The sequence below is a fragment of the Hermetia illucens genome, chromosome 1 (genome assembly GCF_905115235.1).
Source record: "Hermetia illucens chromosome 1, iHerIll2.2.curated.20191125, whole genome shotgun sequence".
Classification (NCBI taxonomy): Eukaryota; Metazoa; Arthropoda; class Insecta; order Diptera; family Stratiomyidae; genus Hermetia; species Hermetia illucens.
In genome coordinates, this window is record NC_051849.1 from 37,482,242 (window position 1) to 37,500,492 (window position 18,251).

General features: G+C 43.2%; 1 protein-coding gene across 1 annotated transcript in view; it reads right to left on the minus strand.

Moving 5' to 3' along the window:
* LOC119647077 overlaps positions 1-18,251 on the minus strand; it is a 160,654-nt gene that overhangs the window by 55,913 nt on the left and 86,490 nt on the right. The window contains exon 4 of the mRNA XM_038047834.1: positions 17,427-17,477. The gene's annotated coding sequence lies outside the window, so the exon portion shown is untranslated. The remainder of the gene's footprint in view (positions 1-17,426; positions 17,478-18,251) is intronic.

Here is an 18,251-nt window from a genome sequence, read left to right on the forward strand (position 1 = left end):
AGTGACGTTACCTGGGGAGTTAGTGAACACTCCACGCATAGCGACCATAAACTATACTGTTTAGTATAATGGAGAGCAAGAGAGTGGTGCATCCTAGAGGCATGAAGTCATAGCGGACGGGGCGGTAGAGTTCAAAGACGTTTGGCGCTGAAATGCTTGCTGAGATAGTTCCACAGCGAGAGAAATTGTCAGAAACGTTGTCGTAGCCTATGATGCCTCTATGCCAAGGCGCAGAAAGAGCGCTCACAAATTACTGAAATAGTGGTGGAATGACCAGATCAGACGTCTGTCTGTGGTATGTCTGCAAATAAGAAGAAATTATCAATGCGCGAATGATTAGGAGGAAATTGTACAGGGAAAGTCGAGGTAAAACACCAGTATAAGAGAGCTGCGAAAGGTGGTCCGTGAAAGTAAAGGGAATGCCTTTAATGAAATCCGCGACGAGGCCGACATCAACTCGTAGCGAGGAACCTATTGAGCGGTAATGGCTATATTGAAAGGAGGCAGGGCAGGGCAGATTAAGTGCCCAGTTTCGTTGTGAAGAGTAGTGATCACTCAATTTCCACACCAAAGTAAATGTACTATTGCATTCGAAAGAGATCATTACCCAAAGGATATCCCAAATATAACAGAGAATGGGCTAACCGCATCCCGCACCCGAGCTGGAAGGAATACAGAACGTAGCGAAAGAAGTAAGACCGGGGTAGTTCATTTCCACTTTTAATGCCTTCCCGACTCAAGGGCAAATGCTGGTGCAGCTATCAAAGAGTGGTAAACCACGTGGTGAGCCATTGTCGTATCATTCCATTTGTTTACTGGACAATATGGGAAAATTGCTCGAGCGCATTATAAGCAATGGGCTGTTCCCAGTTGTAGAAGAAGCAGGAAACATGTTCACACAACAATACGGTTTTCACGTGGGCCGATCAACGGTGATTGATACTTTCAACTCAGCGCAATGGCAGCATATCCTTAAGTCAGCTGAATGTGAATCACTTTAACCATCAAGAATTGATCCATGGATAGGATGCTCCTCTATGATACCGATGACGTAAACCTAGTGGGATATTTGATAACCGACGAAGTGCTTCAATGATCGGTGCTGCACCCGTTACTATAGGAAGTGATACATGACCATATGCTACAAATCAAACTCTCGTGACAAACTAGCAAACTGAAAGCACTTTTACGGTCTCGTGTGGGATAGCAAGAAGAAAAAGGAGAAAATTACCTTCAGTATATAATCTGAGCGCGTTAAGAGTTGCTGGTGCTTTCTGAACAACGCAGATGAAGTAGCTTTCATCGTTGCGGGAATGGTGTCCATTTATATTTTAGTTGGAAAACACGCAGTGACTTGCCTCAGATCGACGACGGGAAGAGAGAACGCGCATAATCAGGGTGTGGTAGGAACGTTGGGATAATTACCACAAGGGGAGGTGGATGTACAGGCTGCTACCAAATATTCAGCTTTGGATTATGTGCAGCTATGGAGATGTCCAGTATCATTTGATTCAGTTTTCGACTGGGCATGGTGGATGCCGTAAGTATTTATGGTACATAGTTTTGCACGTGACAATTCTCCCTTTTGTCCTGATGTTTAAATAAATGCGAGAGCCAGGAGTGCATATTCTTTGTGTGTCCCAGATTTGTAATTGAGAGGGAAAAGCTTGAACTTCTTTTGACGAGACCCTTACAAATGAAGACGATGATTTCAGAAATGCTCGAATCCTTAAAAGGGTGGAATGCACTATAAGCGGTATTCAGCGGCAGGGAGGGAACAATTCTCACCGTGAGGGTAAGCCAGTAGGGCTTTTACCCGCCCCACGATGTAATGTTTCTAGACAGTTCCGTGGGGTATAGCGGGTGAGGAGGTAGTTTTTGTGAGTTAAAGTAGCACAGTGTGGCTTTCGATGCTTTTCACCTCTACTAAAAAAAAACTCGAATGCTCGGATTCACAGGGGCATCACTTTACTCTCCGCCGCGTTCAGAATGATGGAAAGTAGTAGTTTAAAATCGACCGTAATTTCAAAATGGGTATCAAAAAGCGAAATCAACCCCTGAGGACGTACGGCGGATGACGAATAAAACAACCGTGATTTGTTTCTATTATACGACGAACCAGAAGCCGTAATTCATATTGAAATTCGAATGCTGCAATGAGTTGGGCATGAACGACAGAAGAATTCCTAGGCTCCCATTCAAAGGCAAGGCGGAAGATAAACGACCATCCGGTAAATTCTGAAGTAAGTGGGAAGAATCAGTAAAAGATATTTTTGAAGTTGGAGGACTGTAGTATCATAGAAAAAGGAAGGAAGAAAAAGGAAATATTTGATCTAGAAAAAGAGAAGGAGACCCGGTCTCCACCATGAGTTCAGCTTCACGCTGAGCCTAATTGCTGACCTGTACAAAGGACAATGGTAGAATTACATGTTTGGCTTTGTAGGCGTAGGTTCGCTACGAGCATAGCAAAAGAAAGGATTGGGTGATGTACTGGATCGAAAAAGAGCAAAGTCGAAGACGGAATCTCTGTTTCAAATCTGAAAGTACAGATTATTAAAATTTAGCACGTATACCACATGAAGTCATTGAGAACACTGAGTAACGTGAAGGACCCGAAGTGGTTTACGAAGCTTCGTCGAGGTAGATCAACATTCCAGTATGACCCATTAATTTGTTTTAGGCAGTGGGGTGAGTGCAAATCTGGCAAGCACCATTACACTAAATGGATAGATGATCGAAACCCGTAGGTGTTAGGTTCGGCAATATAAAAATAAAAAAATGCTTCCTTGGCCTAATTAAAGGACATGCACTGATGTTAAAACTAACAGGTGAACCAAGGTCATCTCCATACGCCCTAAGGTGTTTTCAATCCTCAACTTGACAGTGTATTTTCATTTTAATATTTTTAAATAAATATTGGTTTCCAGTGTTAAATGAGTGAATGGTAAACTACCATATCATCTAAGCAATAGACAGCCCTACTGTGAGGTCCCCATTAAAAATTCTACTAATTAATTACTAATTGCCGCTTTGAAGGACCCAAGTGATGCAGACATTGTACTAAGAATAAGGCCGTAAATCGCATGTATGGAAACAAACAGGCAGAGTACAATGGAGATATTTGCCTTGGAAAGGATACAAGAATTTGAAAAAATATGTAGCATGTAGGATGTTAATATGGCCAAAGAATCCAATTCTAAGAGAGCAGTTGTTTACCTCCTGTGCATCCATACTGTCTATCTGTTACTGGTGGGTATTTTACATGGAATTCTGGTCAGCTTCAGAATCCAAGTAGTTTATCACGTTCCCAAGAGGTCGTTATTGGTGGTCTTGTTTACAACAATGTCACATTAGCTTACAAAGTGTGAGACTTATATGTCAACCAGGCTTCGGTATGCGCGATAAATGCTGCCTGTCCTTAATTATCTACTGGGAAAAAACATAGAAATCTTCTAATTACATCCTGCTCTCATCAAAAAGGTATGACATTCTCGAACCTGTTGAAACCGTACTGGATGTAGGATCGACAGGTTCACAGAGCACAGCTCGCTCGCATGAACGTTTACAGCTTATGACGGGTCCCAGTAGAAAATCATAATGGCCATAAGCCCAAATGGAACCAAGTGTGCACATAGCCGCCGCAATGTGGAAAATTGAGTAGATCCAGAAAAAAAAACTCCACTCATCTTTAATAGTCAAGTGTCGTTGGTTGAACAAGTTCTTCCAATAGTTATAACTTTAATTTGCTGGATTCCTAGAATATTGTGTAAAATCTTGTTCCACCAGCAGCGAGCATGGTCGTAGTCCTCGCGAACAAGGCGACCACAGCGCGGCGGAATGAGGAAAAACACATTCAGGCGACTTTTAAGTGATTACGGCAAAATGAGGAAAAAACAAGGAAAAACTGTAATGCACGTACAAGTTTGTAATAAAATGGAGAAAAACACTGAAACAAACAAATGAACAAATCTGTAATTCTAGGTGGATGGATGGCTAGCGTTCAGTGCCGATCTGCAGATGAAAGAAAATTGCTGTACACAGAAAACGGTTTTGTGGAAAAGCTGACTGGAAAATCCAGTAGAGCAGGAATTCAAATGGTAATTCGCAAGATTTAATAGAATTGATGGGCCTGGGATAAAGAGGAGCCAACATCCTAACAGTGGACTGTGAATGGTACAGGTCTCGCGAGCTCCAAGAGAAGAAACACGTACGTAACATTGAAATATGCCATTTTCCCGCGAAAATTGTGGGTACAGTGGATTGAGACGGGAATTTTACAGTTGAAAGATTCAAACTCCAACTTATCTAAAGATAGTTTCACCCGCTGAATATATGATCTTATAACTGAGTGCTGGACAAGTGACCTATCTACCACAAAGTCGAAGATTCTTTCTTAGGAAGTGGACAATTTCCTCTGGTACCCTCTGTAACTTCCTAGCAATCTGCAGCAAACTGGACTCTGTTCCTGCTCCAAACGCCAAGATAATTCCTCCGGAGATAAACGTACACCTATACGTGGATTTGATGCAATGAATAAACGATTATTATGCATGCATGCAATGCGGTAATGTGCCGCCTTTAGGACTGTAATCGCAGCTCTCTAAACTGCTCGCTATCTTCCCGTTCAACTGTGGATATCTTTAGGAGGCTCCGTGGTATCTTTGAAATTCTGTCTGTCGTAAATTTATGTAATTTAGACGCGATGTGCGCCAATAATGCATGGAATGGGCTCGTGCAAGACAGCGTAATGACCACCAAGCGGCCGAAATGCACTAAGGTTAAAGCTGATTAAGCATCTTTCTTTGAGCCATTCATTTTACGCGATAGTGGTAGCGCCAATATCTAATTTATATCACATTTGGATATGTTTGCTTGGACTTTCAACAGATTAATTAATTAGTAACTGGAGAGGGAGATTTGATTTATTTTGCGGAGCTGATGAATTGGAATGGCGGCCCGTTAAAGTTAATGGATGTGTTAAGTTTGAGCCTGATGAGGGCAGGTCCACATGGTTTATGATCGCCTTTACGGTATTAAGGAAGCAATAAATATTAGCACTAAGGACTTCGAGAAAAGTTGATTGTAGTTGATTGCGAGGTAATAACTTCAAATTGAAAGGAAACCGCAGTTGACATTAATTTGTTTCAAGTTTTATCTAATTATCTCGGATGTAGGTATCATTTATGGTTTGATTTTAGAATTACAGTCAACAGTCTATAGTATTACCGCAATGATTTGAATGTAGACGATTCCCATCAATCAAAGTGACGCCTACCTAACTGTTCTGCTGTAACTCAGAAAAGGTTACTCCATGCCGAGAAACTGCATGGGTGAAAACCATAGCTACCAAAAACATGCACAAAAGAGGGAAGAGAAGCAGAAAATGACTGACCTAAAAGTTGATTTCCAAAGGAGCTAATTATATAAGACTCAAGCTCTCGAAGAGTTTTGCCGGGGATGTGGTACCACATACTCACCTCAAAGGAGCAGAACATCTGAAAGAATTTTTCCTACCTTTTTTGCACTATTTTTGAAGGGAACTCATAACTGAGTGGAACACTAAAATTGCTTTCGGTTATGTTTGCGTTCATGTGAGAAGATTTGTAGGACCGAAGGATTGGTAGATCTTTCTTCTTGATAAACAACCTTTGATTTTAGATTTGGTCCTTGAAAAAAAAACCTCTTCACAACGGCCATCGAGAAGCTTTGGAGCGCCTTGATGCCATGAAAACGGTGCTCTCTGAGGGCCGTCTTAACCTATAGTGGTAAAAAAAGGTGTGCGGTATCCTGTTGTACATAGTATAGTTCTGTCAGTTGATGTGTAAAACGAGAAATGTTAGGCCACTGAATTTGGTAACACTGCGCACGGAAAGTACCTAACCATACCCCACTTCCGTCAGACTTTCAGGTTCCGAAGGTCAGTAGCGCGTGAACGACAGCACGAGGAATTCCGGTAACTAAGAAAAAAGAATCGCGATTATTGCTTTGCACCAATGTAGGAATGCACCGAAAAAGAGTCATAGTTTGTTAAAAGAGATGCCGGTAAATGAACAATTCGTTTTTAGGACATTTGCCCGATATCGGGAAACAGCTGATGGGATTGACAGGGAGTGGGAGGGGCGCCCGCGCTTCGCACCTCGCCTGAATGTCGTTCATGCTGCGCGTGACGGTGTTCGTCGCAATCCCCTCCATAAGTAAAAAAGAATGTCGGCGGAAATGGGCATTTCAACTCGAAGTATGCGTTGTATTTTACGAGAAGATCTCGGTCTCGGTGCGTACCGGTGATGCGTTAGCCATATGTTAACGCCAAAACTGAAAAAAATACGGCGACTCGATGCTCTTCTGTAAAGATTTCCTGGTAAAAAATATCGCAAAATTCTATTTTCTGATAAAAAAATTTTTACCATCGAGGAAAATTCAACCGACAAAATGATTGAGTATATGCTCACAATTGTTATGAAGTCAAAGAAAATGCTCCGCGAGTCCAACGTCGTCACCATCTAACTTCTGTCATAGTATGGTGGGGCGTCTCAATACGAGCGTGTACGAAAAGATGTTAGAGGATGTAGTCGAGCCATTGAGTGACTTTCTGTTCGCTGGAAAACCGTGGTGCTTCAAGCAGGACTCGGCCGCCGCAGTGGTTAGCGGCGCATGTTTCTGCCTTCATAATCACGGATGAATGGGCCTCAGGCAGCCCAGATTTGAATCCTCTAGACTACAGCTTTCGGGGTAAGTTAGAGGAGACTGCTTGCTATTGAACTTACACCGATTTGAAGAGTTTGAAGGCCAGCAGTGTGCGTGCAGCTCGAGAAAAGCCGCTTCATATCAGCGTGAAGCGATCGATGCATGGCCTCACAGACTTCGGGACTGTATTGCTGCTAGCGGCGGTCATTTTGAATAATTTTTTTTTTCGTTTGAAAGTTCTGTGTTACCCTTTTCTAATGGTGTATTTTTCGATTGATTTGGTTTATTACTTCGTGAGAAGTGAAGATTTGTTTGACTGACAGAACTTATATATGTATATCGGTCAGATACAGGAACACCCTTTTCGGGAATTTTGTTTGAAAAAGGGGGATTCCTAAGTGCCCCATCCACTTAATGGCGGACCGGATCAGTTGGAACGCAACTGCAAGTCATATTTTTTGCAACTTGGGTATTTGCCCAAGGGTTAGGGTTCCGTGAACCACAACCGAGGAAGTATGTTGCTTTCCAACTGGCGGGGTCTGCCAATAAGTGAAAGGCAGACTTAGGAATCCCTCCATTCTCAAACAAAATTCTAGTTTAGCTTCAGTCGGCTTAGGTCTGAATTTTATAAGGCGGTTTTGTCTTGATTGTAATTCATACACATGTTGTGTTTTTGAATTAATATAAGGGAGCAAATGCCAAGTTGCAACCACTTTGGTTACGCTGCTCCCAGGGTAGAGATGAGGCAGTATCTGATGAGTTGCCCCTGCTCTGGACGAAACCACAAGTCGTACCCTTTTCGAGGAGTCGATGACTAGGGGGAAATAAAATGAAGTTCGAAGCCGAAAATTGGCTGAGCGGAGCGTTGAAAACCCAGCCTGCCTGACTTGTCTAGAAATCAAAAACATATCCTTGGATAAGGCTGATTAAACAGCACTCGGTTACCAAAAATGGACTATGGAATATAGTATGCGGTCATAACCACGGTGTAATCACGTAATGCGACTATCGTCCAATCCCATCTTGCCATTATAACGCTTCAAACCCAGGGAAGGGGAAGGGTTTAAAGCGACGTGTCTAATACTACCCTTAATAACATTTAGACGAATGAGGGAAAGTGATAAAGAAAATATGTTAAGGTAAATGCTCGGCATAGCTAGGATAACTCTACCATACTAAATTCTATCTTACCATAACTTTTCGTCAAGAAGGCTGACAAAAGTCTTTCCAGTTTGGGGATAGATCAACCAAACAAATCTTTTTCTTTTCTTTTAGCCTTAGTCGATTCGTTTGAATGGAATTTGCCCCTTTAGGGTTGGGTGGAGTCAAGAGAAACTCAACTATCGTTGTTTTGTTGGGTTTTCGGGTGCTTTTGCATGGAATTGTATGTTCAGATCATACCTAACTAGCGAGTACGGATAACATGACCATCGCAGTGAAAATACTTCTCTCGCAATTTCTCCATGATGGAGCAATGCCTTAAAGATCGTGAATCTTCCCCTTTCGAGAGCACATATGAGCATAGCGAGTTATTTAACGTCTCCAAAACTCGGAGTCGTTGTACATTGTTTTTGGTGGACGACAATCACAAGCCCGTTTGAGAGAGGAGGGAGAGAGGCGGCGCAAACAGCATTTGCGGAAAGTTTTTTCACGCTATTGTTTCTTGAGGCAATCTGTCGCAGAAAGCCTTTAATTACTTATAAAAGCATACGAATAGTATGTTCTATGGAAAACTCAAGTTTACGAATGGCTTCATCGTTTTAAAGTGGCGGGGATTTTGAAATCGGTGACAAAAAGCCCCCCGGGCAGCCAAAAAAAGTTTTAAAATGCCGAATTAAAGGAAGCGCTTGCAGATCGAACAATCATTTTCAAGCGTTTACATGCACTTAGAATAATCCAGAAGGAAGAACATTGGGTGCCGTATGAGCTGAAACCGAGAGACGTGGACGTGTGTAAAGAGCTACTCGCCCGTCCAAAACGAAAAGGTTTCTTGCATCGTATTGAACGCCGTAGGCGGGAAACCATTGGATAGGCTATTTACGGGGATAGTACAATGGGCCTAACAATGGCCTGAGTGTTCGGAGTTGCGGTTGCCCCCAGTAAACTACACTAACTAACTGCATCGTATCATATTTGGCGACCAAAAAAGAATCTTCTACGATAACCCTGATGGTATAAAGTCGTGGGTAAATCCCGGTGAGCCATCGACTTCCACTCCAAGGCCGAATATTCACGCATCCAAGGACGAGAAGATCTCAGCTGATCTGCAGTGATCAATTGATGTGTTTGAAGCCAAGCATTGGAGAAAAGGCGGTCGCAATTTAAGCAGCCCGCAAGCAACGTCAACGTTTTCACCGTCAACTCAAAACAGCAATACGATGTCGTAATAACCGTTGGAGGGAAGCATTGCCCGTCGTGCTACTCGGCATTCGCTTGGCTTGGAAGAAAAACCTCGGCACAGCTGCGGTACAAATGGTCAACCAATACGCCCCCCCAGGTGAGTTTTTCGACTCACAGTCTAATAACGAGCAGGTATACATTTCTAATTTCGGCAATGATTTAAGACAGCGTTTCCAAATGTTACGTCTAGTTAATGAAAGTCAACATGACAGCAAAAAAGCCTTCATATTCAAAGACCTGGCGACAAAAAGCCATGTTTTCATCCCTCACGGTGGCCCAGAGAAAATAAGTTCTGTAACGGTTAAATTGTCGGACGTATGAACGCGCTTACGTGATAGTCGACGATATCGAAGACCAACAACCCCGGAAGCATTAGGCGCGGAAGTTTTACCAACAACTCAGCAGAATGAATCCTTATACACTTCGATGCTCATCCTGACGAGACAAAGAAGGAAATCTAATTACCGACAGAATGGGCATATTGGAGCGATGGGTTGAATACATGGATGAACTGCTCAACAATCAAAATATCGGCGAGTTGGAGTTCCCGCCAACTGAAGACGATGGACAAATACTGCCACCACCAAGTTTAGAAGAAACAGTCCGTGCAATACATCGGCTTAACCATAAGTCGCCAGCCAGGAGCCGATGAAATTACAGCCGAATTGGAAATATGGAGGCGACCAATTTCACCAACCAGTTCATCAACTGATGCTGAAAGTATGGGACAGCGAATCAATTCATTATCTGTCCCATACATAAAAAGGGGGATATAACGCAGTGCAGCAATTATAGAGCTATCACGTCGCTGAGTACCATCTATAAGAGATTCTCCTCTATCTTGCTAGGCCGGATAGCCCCATACGCTCAAAACATCATTGGCCCATACCAAGGAAAACTGTTGGAATATGGACATGAGTTGCACCATCTTTTCATCGACTTTAAAGCCGCCTATGTCAGCATAGGCAGCTTAGAACTGTAGACGGCCATGAGAGAATTCGATATCCCAACGAAATTGATAAGACTGACTAGGGTGACCCTGACCAATTTGCGAGGCCAGATAAAAGCAGCAGAATCATTTTCGAGACCGTTCAACATCCACAACGGTCTACTACAAGGGAATGCCCTCAAGAAAGTGATTCGAGATTTCGATGTAAATGCGATTGGCCTACACTGACGATATTGACGTCATAGGGAGAACAGCCTGAGATTTATAGGCTACCTTCATCCAGATGGAGCAGGCGGCGCGGAATCTTGGGCTGCACATTGATGATGGCAATACGAAGTACATCGTGGCAACGTCAGCGCCAAAACCGAAAGAACGAACAACATCGAATCGCACTAGTCAAACGAAAACAATGAATATTGGAGACTACAACTTTGACACCTCTGAAAATTTCTCCTATCTAGGGTCGAAAATCCTAACCGATAACAGCTAGGACTATGAAATCCGCGCACGGTTGTTGACTGCCAACAGAGCTTATTTCAGCTTACAAAAACTGTTCCACTCGAAACGTCTCACCATAGGGTCAAAGCTTTTACTGTACAAGACTAGGATCTTGCCAGTCCTTATGTAGTCCCTCGGAAACCTGGGTTCTTAGCAAAAAAATTGCAAACTCTTGACCGCGTTCGAGAGAAGAATCCTCCGATTCCGTAGCCTATATAACGACGACATTTCTGAGCAATACCACGACCGTCCGGTTGTCGATAAAATCCGGCTCAACAAGTTGAAGTGGGCGGGTCACTTAATCCGTATGGATGAGAATGATCCAGCTCGGAAAGCCTATAAGGTAGAAGCCTATATGGTAGAAAAAGAAGACAAGGCAAACCCTGTCTGAGATGGAGAGAAGACGTAGGTCAGGACGCCAGACAGCTTTTAGGGATATCGAATTGGTGGAGCTCGGCGCAAAACCAGGATGTCTGGAGTTCGTTATTAAGGCAGGTCTAGACCGGATACCCGTTGTTGTGCCATTGATGATGATGAATCGGAAGCCTCTGTGGCAATACCCACTCCCGAGAGAGACATTCGAAAAATTGTTCAAGCTTTAGTTAAACAGCTTGAAGTAGCAAACTAACCGAAATCTGGCAAATGGGTTACATTCCCTGATCGTTACCAGGCAGGCCTTCAGTAGTTCAACCATAACACCACAATAGATTCACAACGGGCGTCATGACACAGCCAGCTGAACCATCGTAATTACCTTGTACTCAGTCACCGGCAGGATAGTGCTGTGGCGGGGCTAATCATTTACACTTAGCTGGATTGAGAAACTCAGGTACTGCCAGAACTAATTTAATTACCTTTTTTCTCTACCGAAGTGCTCTACTTCCAAAAGAGGATTAAGTAAAACAGTCACTGGAAGGAAGGGAACCTCACGTGGTAATTCCCAAAGTTTGTTCTACCCTTTTATGCGTGAGGCTGGACAGGCCGGGGGGGAAACATTGGCGAATGAAATTAACTAGAGGAGGGTGGATCTGAGGTATGAGGGAGACAATGAACAATCTTTTGTTGGTAGCCACCAACGATAGTTATTCCCTAAGACTCCAAGGGATTTGATGGACATGGTCATAGGCGTAGTTTTTTTGGTTTAGGAATTTTCACTTAAGGGCTATACCTGTCGCACAGTCCCATTAAAAAGGAAATGATAATTATATTGTCAGGTATTCTCCTGGAATTTTTGTACAGTCAAACCATGCAGAAGTGCGCTATTCTTAAAACTTACGGGTTGCCCTAGGTGAATTTTCCGAACTACTCACCATTAGCCACGAACATCAGGGTTCTTCTAGGATGGTCTAACTGCTTGACAATTGGCGCTGGTATTAGGTCAAATCTGGGCAAAAATCGAGATTTTCCATCCATCCAAATTTGAATCTAGGCCTTCAAGTCTGCAAGTATTGCAACTCCCATTCCCATTCTTTCAATGGGATTTTATTACTATCCTTGCAATATCTCCAACCTACTTTTTCCTTCCACTCATCAATGTACTTCGGCTGTCTAAATGATTCAATGCTCTTCGTCACGCATCAGCCCGCCTTGTTTCCTTCCCCACTATCAAACCAAATTAATAGTAATTTACTTAAAGCACTCTGAAGGCCCAAATTATGGGCAGAGCGTTCTTAACCCAAAGTATGATACTTTAAATACATCTTATCATATCTAACCATAATCTTAACAGCGCAGACACACGACATCATTGTTTCCATCAAGAGGAGTTAAATTCATGGCATAATTTACACTAAATCATGACAACAATACCTGCTTGCATGGGTTATGGGGTATCCCATTACGGGCTCCATATTGAAGCCATGGATGCGTACGAACGTGTATGATAAGGAACTTATTCAAGACCTTGTTCGATGTTGAAAGGCGAATATTTGTGACCACGCGATAATTATTACCGCATATGTTGCCTGGTTGTAACGATCGGCTAATAGTAGGTAACGGAGATATCCCTTCATTTTGACTAGATCGTTTAGTTGGAGGAAGTTTCTCTTGACTCAGTAATATGTGTTGATTAGCACTTGGGATTTACGCTTCGCTAAGTTGGTACCATTCTGGGCTCAGCATGGCTGTTGATTACTTTTGGGGTAATAGTAACTATGACGGCAAATCGAATTGCTTTTTCAGTGTTTGCACCGCCTTTTTCAAATATAGAATTTCCTTGAGGCCATAAAAAACGGAACTGCCAAAGATAACTCCTTTGGCAATTTACTTAGAAACCTGAATGCAAATGAGAGGTCCCCTCAATCTCGCCTGTGCACGCTTTAGATCTCCGTCGTTTGCAGTTATCTCATTACACCAAAACGATGCCATATCGAATAATAGGAAGAAGCTACAGATCATAATGGATTCATAGAGGGATCGGCGAATGGGTCACTGCAGTCGTTCATGATGATGATGATGATAATGCATCCGGGCATCACTGCACTCTGTAGGAGTCATTGCGCTCCGATGCCATAATAGTCACGGACGAACTTGGAACAGATAGATCATCGTCGAGATTGATTACATCCAAGCATGGAATCATGTATCTTCATCACGGCATGGACGCGCTAGGAATATCAGCCTCGGCTACTGTTACCAGTCAGATCGTGTTAGCAATTATCATTCAGGTGATGAGCGACTTGGATACAACTTGGGCTGCTTGTTCTTGTACCTTTTTCATGTTCATTGCAGCCCTGACATTGGTAGGAAATTATTAGATTGACGTGGAAAGAGTTGCCGCTAGGTGATTGACAATATTTCTATTTACTAATAATTATGACGAAAGTAGGCACATTAGCTTACTGATTTGTAGGAATAAATTCGAATAATTAGGCAATTGTCGTTTGGTACAGAAATTAGGCTTACGCCTTTTCATATCTTATCCGAAAGCATCTGGTGGTCACAGGGTAGTATAAGTCCTAGGGAGAAATGTGGATTGGTACAAACGATGGAGTATAAAACCTGGGAAACGTCTGCTGAACAAACACCAACAGCTCTACTACCAAACCTTATCTCCACCTCCACGTGGTGACGCCTGGGAACTCTTTCTTAACCAAAAGCTGCAGACGGAAAAGGATGAAGGCGAGTCTCCCGCGCTTAGAATTGGGACAAATTGTACCAACTGGAGGGTTGGGGGTTGGGTAGAGTTGACAACCTTACATGGAAAACAACTTGTTAGGAAGCCACAACAGGAGCCTCGGACTGGACGGATAATATATTGACGAACCCGGCAACGACAAAGGAATAACGATTTGCGCATTTTCTAATGGAACATGCGCTCCCTGTACAGAGATGGAGCTGCCAAGCAGCTAGCCGATACCCTGTCCCAATATAGGACAGCGTAACAGCATTACATTAGATGCGTTGGACAGGGACCGGTTTCCTGGAGAAGAGTCGCTACACCATATATTATGGCGGCCATCGAGTAAACCATGTGCTCGGAGTAGGTTTCTTAGTCAGCCAAAAAATGAAACCTGCTGTTATCGGCTTTGAAAACATAAGCGAACGGTTATGCACTCTGCACTTGTGAGGCAAATTTAGAAATATAAGCCTTATTAACGTTCACCCCCCTACAGAGGAGACTGCAGAGTCGGAGAAGAACACCTTCGACGAGGCAGTAGAACGAACCCTCGCAGCCTGCCCCATATATGATATAAAAACCATACTTGGGGATTTTAACAGCCAAGTAGGGACGGAGCCCGTATTCAGGCGACACGTTGCTTACATCAAAATACAAATGCTAACGGGCTGCGGATTATCCAATTAGCAGTGTCATACGAAACGGTTGTTGGAAGTACTTGGTTTGGGCGGAAAGTGGACCAAAAACATACGTGGGCCTCTCCAGACGGGACCACTTTCAACCAAATTGACCACGTGTTGACCTCTCAGCCTTGATGAATGTCAGAATATATAGGGGGGCCAATATAACCTCGGATCACTATCGCGTTGGCATGGTGCTCCGACAATCAGGAGAGAGTTAATACAGAAGCCATCCACAGCACAGCCCTCCGCAACACCTATAAGAGAGAAAAGGATGCCGCAATAACGGCAGTCAATAGAGATAGAGAGATAGAGGCAAATCAGATTTTGTCTCTGCGGCAAACGATGGAAAAATTGGTGGAATATGGACATCAGTTGCATCATCTTTTCATCGACTTGAAAGCCGCGTATGATAGCATAGCCAGGGTAAAACTGTACACGTCAATGAGAGAATTCGGTGTCCCGACGAAATGGATAAGACTGACTAGGCTGACCCTGACCAATGTGCGAGGTCAGATAAAAGCAGCAGGATCACTCTCAAGACCATTTGACATCAACAACGGTCTACGACAAGGAGATTCCCTATCATGCGTCCTCTTTAATCTGGCCCTCGAGAAAGTGATTCGTGATGCTGAGCTAAATGCAAGAGGTACGATCCTCTTTACGTCTAAGATATTGACACCATGGGAAGAACCACCCGACACGTACAAACTGCCTTCATCCAGATCGAGCAGGTGGCACGAGACCTTGGGCGGCACATCAATGAAGGCGAGACAAAATATATGGTGGTAACGTCAGCACCGAAAACCAACCAACCAACAACATCAAACCACATTGGCCAACCGGGAGAATAAAGATAGGAGACAACAACTTGGAGACCGTTGATAGTTTCTCCTATCTAGGGTCGAAAATCACAACCGATAACAGCTACGATGATGAAATCCGCGCACGGTTGTTGTCAGCCAACAGAGCCTATTACATGACCGTCAGGTTGTGGATAAAATCCGGCTCAATAAGTTACGGTTGGCGGGTCACTTAATTCGTATGGATGAGGATGATCCAGCCCAAAAAGTCTATAAGGACGATATCTATGGTAGAAAAAGAAGACGAGGCAGACCCTGTCTAAGATGGAGCGATGGCGTAGGTCAGGATGCCAGAGAGCTTGTAGGGATATCGAATTGGTGGACCTCGGTGCAAAACCGGGATGTCTGCATTTCCTTATTAAGGCAGGCCTAGACCGGATACCGGTTGTTGGGCCGTTGATGATGATGATGAATCCATTTAAATTCACGGATGTTTGGTCCATACATCAACGCAGCTGTTCGTTTAAGATTTTTTCAGGCCAGAGTTTACGGACGACATGGCTGAGACAAGTGTTTAGGGAGTTTTAGAGCCTTTGAGTAACTGTGATGGCAATTTTCCATTTGCTGCCACATTAAACAGTATAAAGAGAATAATTACATACCCAGCTGAAAAAGCTCTCCTCCGCAATTTAGGGTATCAGTAGCAACTAGCGCAAATAATGTTGAACGCCAATGCGCTCTACCTTTTATTGGAAATTTCGTGGCCATCACTCGGTCCATTTTACCGAGTGTCGTGTAATTGATTGAATGCTGCTTTCCCTTGTCAAACGTCAATCTATCTATTTATATATGTGGACGAATTCGTCTCCGTTGAAGAATGACACTCTGACTAGATTGCTCAAGTACATGCGTTATTTAAAACTTCGTTTGCATGTGTCAATCTAGCACGCGAAGCAATGTCTTCTAGACTTTAGCGTCAATATTTTCATTTTCATAGATTATTACCCCGATTTGCCTCAGGTACTCATTCATAGCTGAGTCGACTGGTATCCAACATCCAGTCACGATAACAAATCCCTGTACCATCAGTGAGGTTCGAACCGCGACCTTCCGCTATGACAGCTCAGAACTCTAATCATTTCAGCATCCGGACACTACCGGAAACATTAAGTTGGGGAAAATAGCCAGATTTTACGGGAAAGGGACGCAAAGCGTTAAGCTGAAAAATGCATGACCCAAATGCCACAATCGTGAGGGAAGATTCGCGATGGATCACACCCTCAATCGATGTTTATCGTACCTCAGTTGTCAATAATGCGTAGCCATTTGGATTCCCTCTCTGCCTCTACCATTGATGGCAGAGATGCTCCTTGTGATTGATCATAGCCAATCTGGATAGTCATTTGGGTCGCCCTAATTCCTACGTCCAATATAAACGGACATTCGTTTGGTTTCTAGATTGTGAACCTGTAGAAGATACCCTCTCACGGCTCTTTGCTGCGCTTTGGTTATCGGAAGAAGATATATCAGTTTCTGAACTTTACTCCCGGCAAAACTCTACATGTCGCCTCATTTTCAAAGTTGCCAGTTACGCGTGGATTATTAAGCTTCTCCTCATGTTGACTATGGGGATTCTTATAACATATGGTTGCCATTTACCCTTTTGTGGGGTATATCGCGTCAACCACACCTCTACACCATTTCTCGCTGTTAGCTGAAATGCTCTTCAACTCTTAGCAGGACTTCCCGAGACGCCCGCACACCTCTTCAACTGTTCTGTGATAAGTGGTGACTCACTCGTTGGCCATCTTGGGAGGGTGGATTTCGCTGCATGGTGTAGCCACTGCCACTTCCGTCTTTCAATCACATCGCCTCTGGATGCCAGACTTGCGTGTCGGCCGAGTTAGGGCCCCATCTTCAGCTCTCTGGGAAAGGTCTCGGATTCTTAAGATTTCCGTACGAGTGAGTAAATCTGTTGTTTCAACCATTAAGGTCCTCCATAGGACAATTGAAAGATTTGCGAACTTTTTGTTAGCGGGGTGGAAAGTATTCTGTCGATTCATTTCTGTGAAAGATTCTATAAAATTCCATATTCTGCACGAATGCTAGCGTAAACAGAGCATTTTCTTGAAGACTTAAGTTGCCTTAAATATCCTTGAGGTAGAAGAAAAAAGGGTCAACTGGCAGCGTACAACATGGTTTGATTAATGCTACACTGCGCATCTTATTCTAATTCCATAACCATTACTGGTATTAATAAAATTTCCATAGCAATCACTGGTAAAGTTGCCTACCTTAAGTTCTTGTGCCAAACTATTCGTACATTCCCCTGCTGCCACACATTCCTGCAAAAAAAGTGAAAAAATAATTAACATCTAACTCTATATCTTATTTCAATGGCATATTTGTCTGAAAATTTCAAAGGAAAAATGCTGTTGAGAGCTTTTCTATGCAAGGATCCTTGCTTTCTTCCCCATTGGTGACCCAGTCCGAAAGTATAACTGGGTGGTAACCCATTCTTACTATAGATACATATGTATGTCGAACAATATCGATTGCAAGTGGCGCTTGCTTCATCCTCCATATTCCATGGTAGAAGACGCGTGCTGAAGGCGCAAGATCTAAATCGCACCGTTTCAAATGACGCATATCTTCTTAGGGACGTATCTTAAACGATCATCAACACAATAAGTATCTTTTCTTACACACTACTTTGGACCCCGTAAGTGACTTGTGATTTGAACGGGTTATGCGTTACTCACTTGTAAATTAGCAATGGTTAAATGAGCCGATAATTGTACACCTCAGATCCGTTTGCGGTTCATATTGTTTCAGAGATTTATTGTATCGAGTGCCGATGAGCCGTTATATTTAATGTCTCTAATTATTTTGATAACTACCTGTTGCTTGGAGTTTCGGTAATTAAGAGTTTTCTGGTACATGCTAGCCGTTGGATGCTGAACAGTGTTAAGAAAGAAAATAAGAATCAAAAGTGATTGATGCAACGTTAATGTGGGGATATGACGGTGAACAGATTAGGATGGCTTATTCTTATTTATCAAGTGGGCTTAAGATGGTCTCCCTGTTGTGGACGCAAATTAGTCATGCAATCTTTTAGT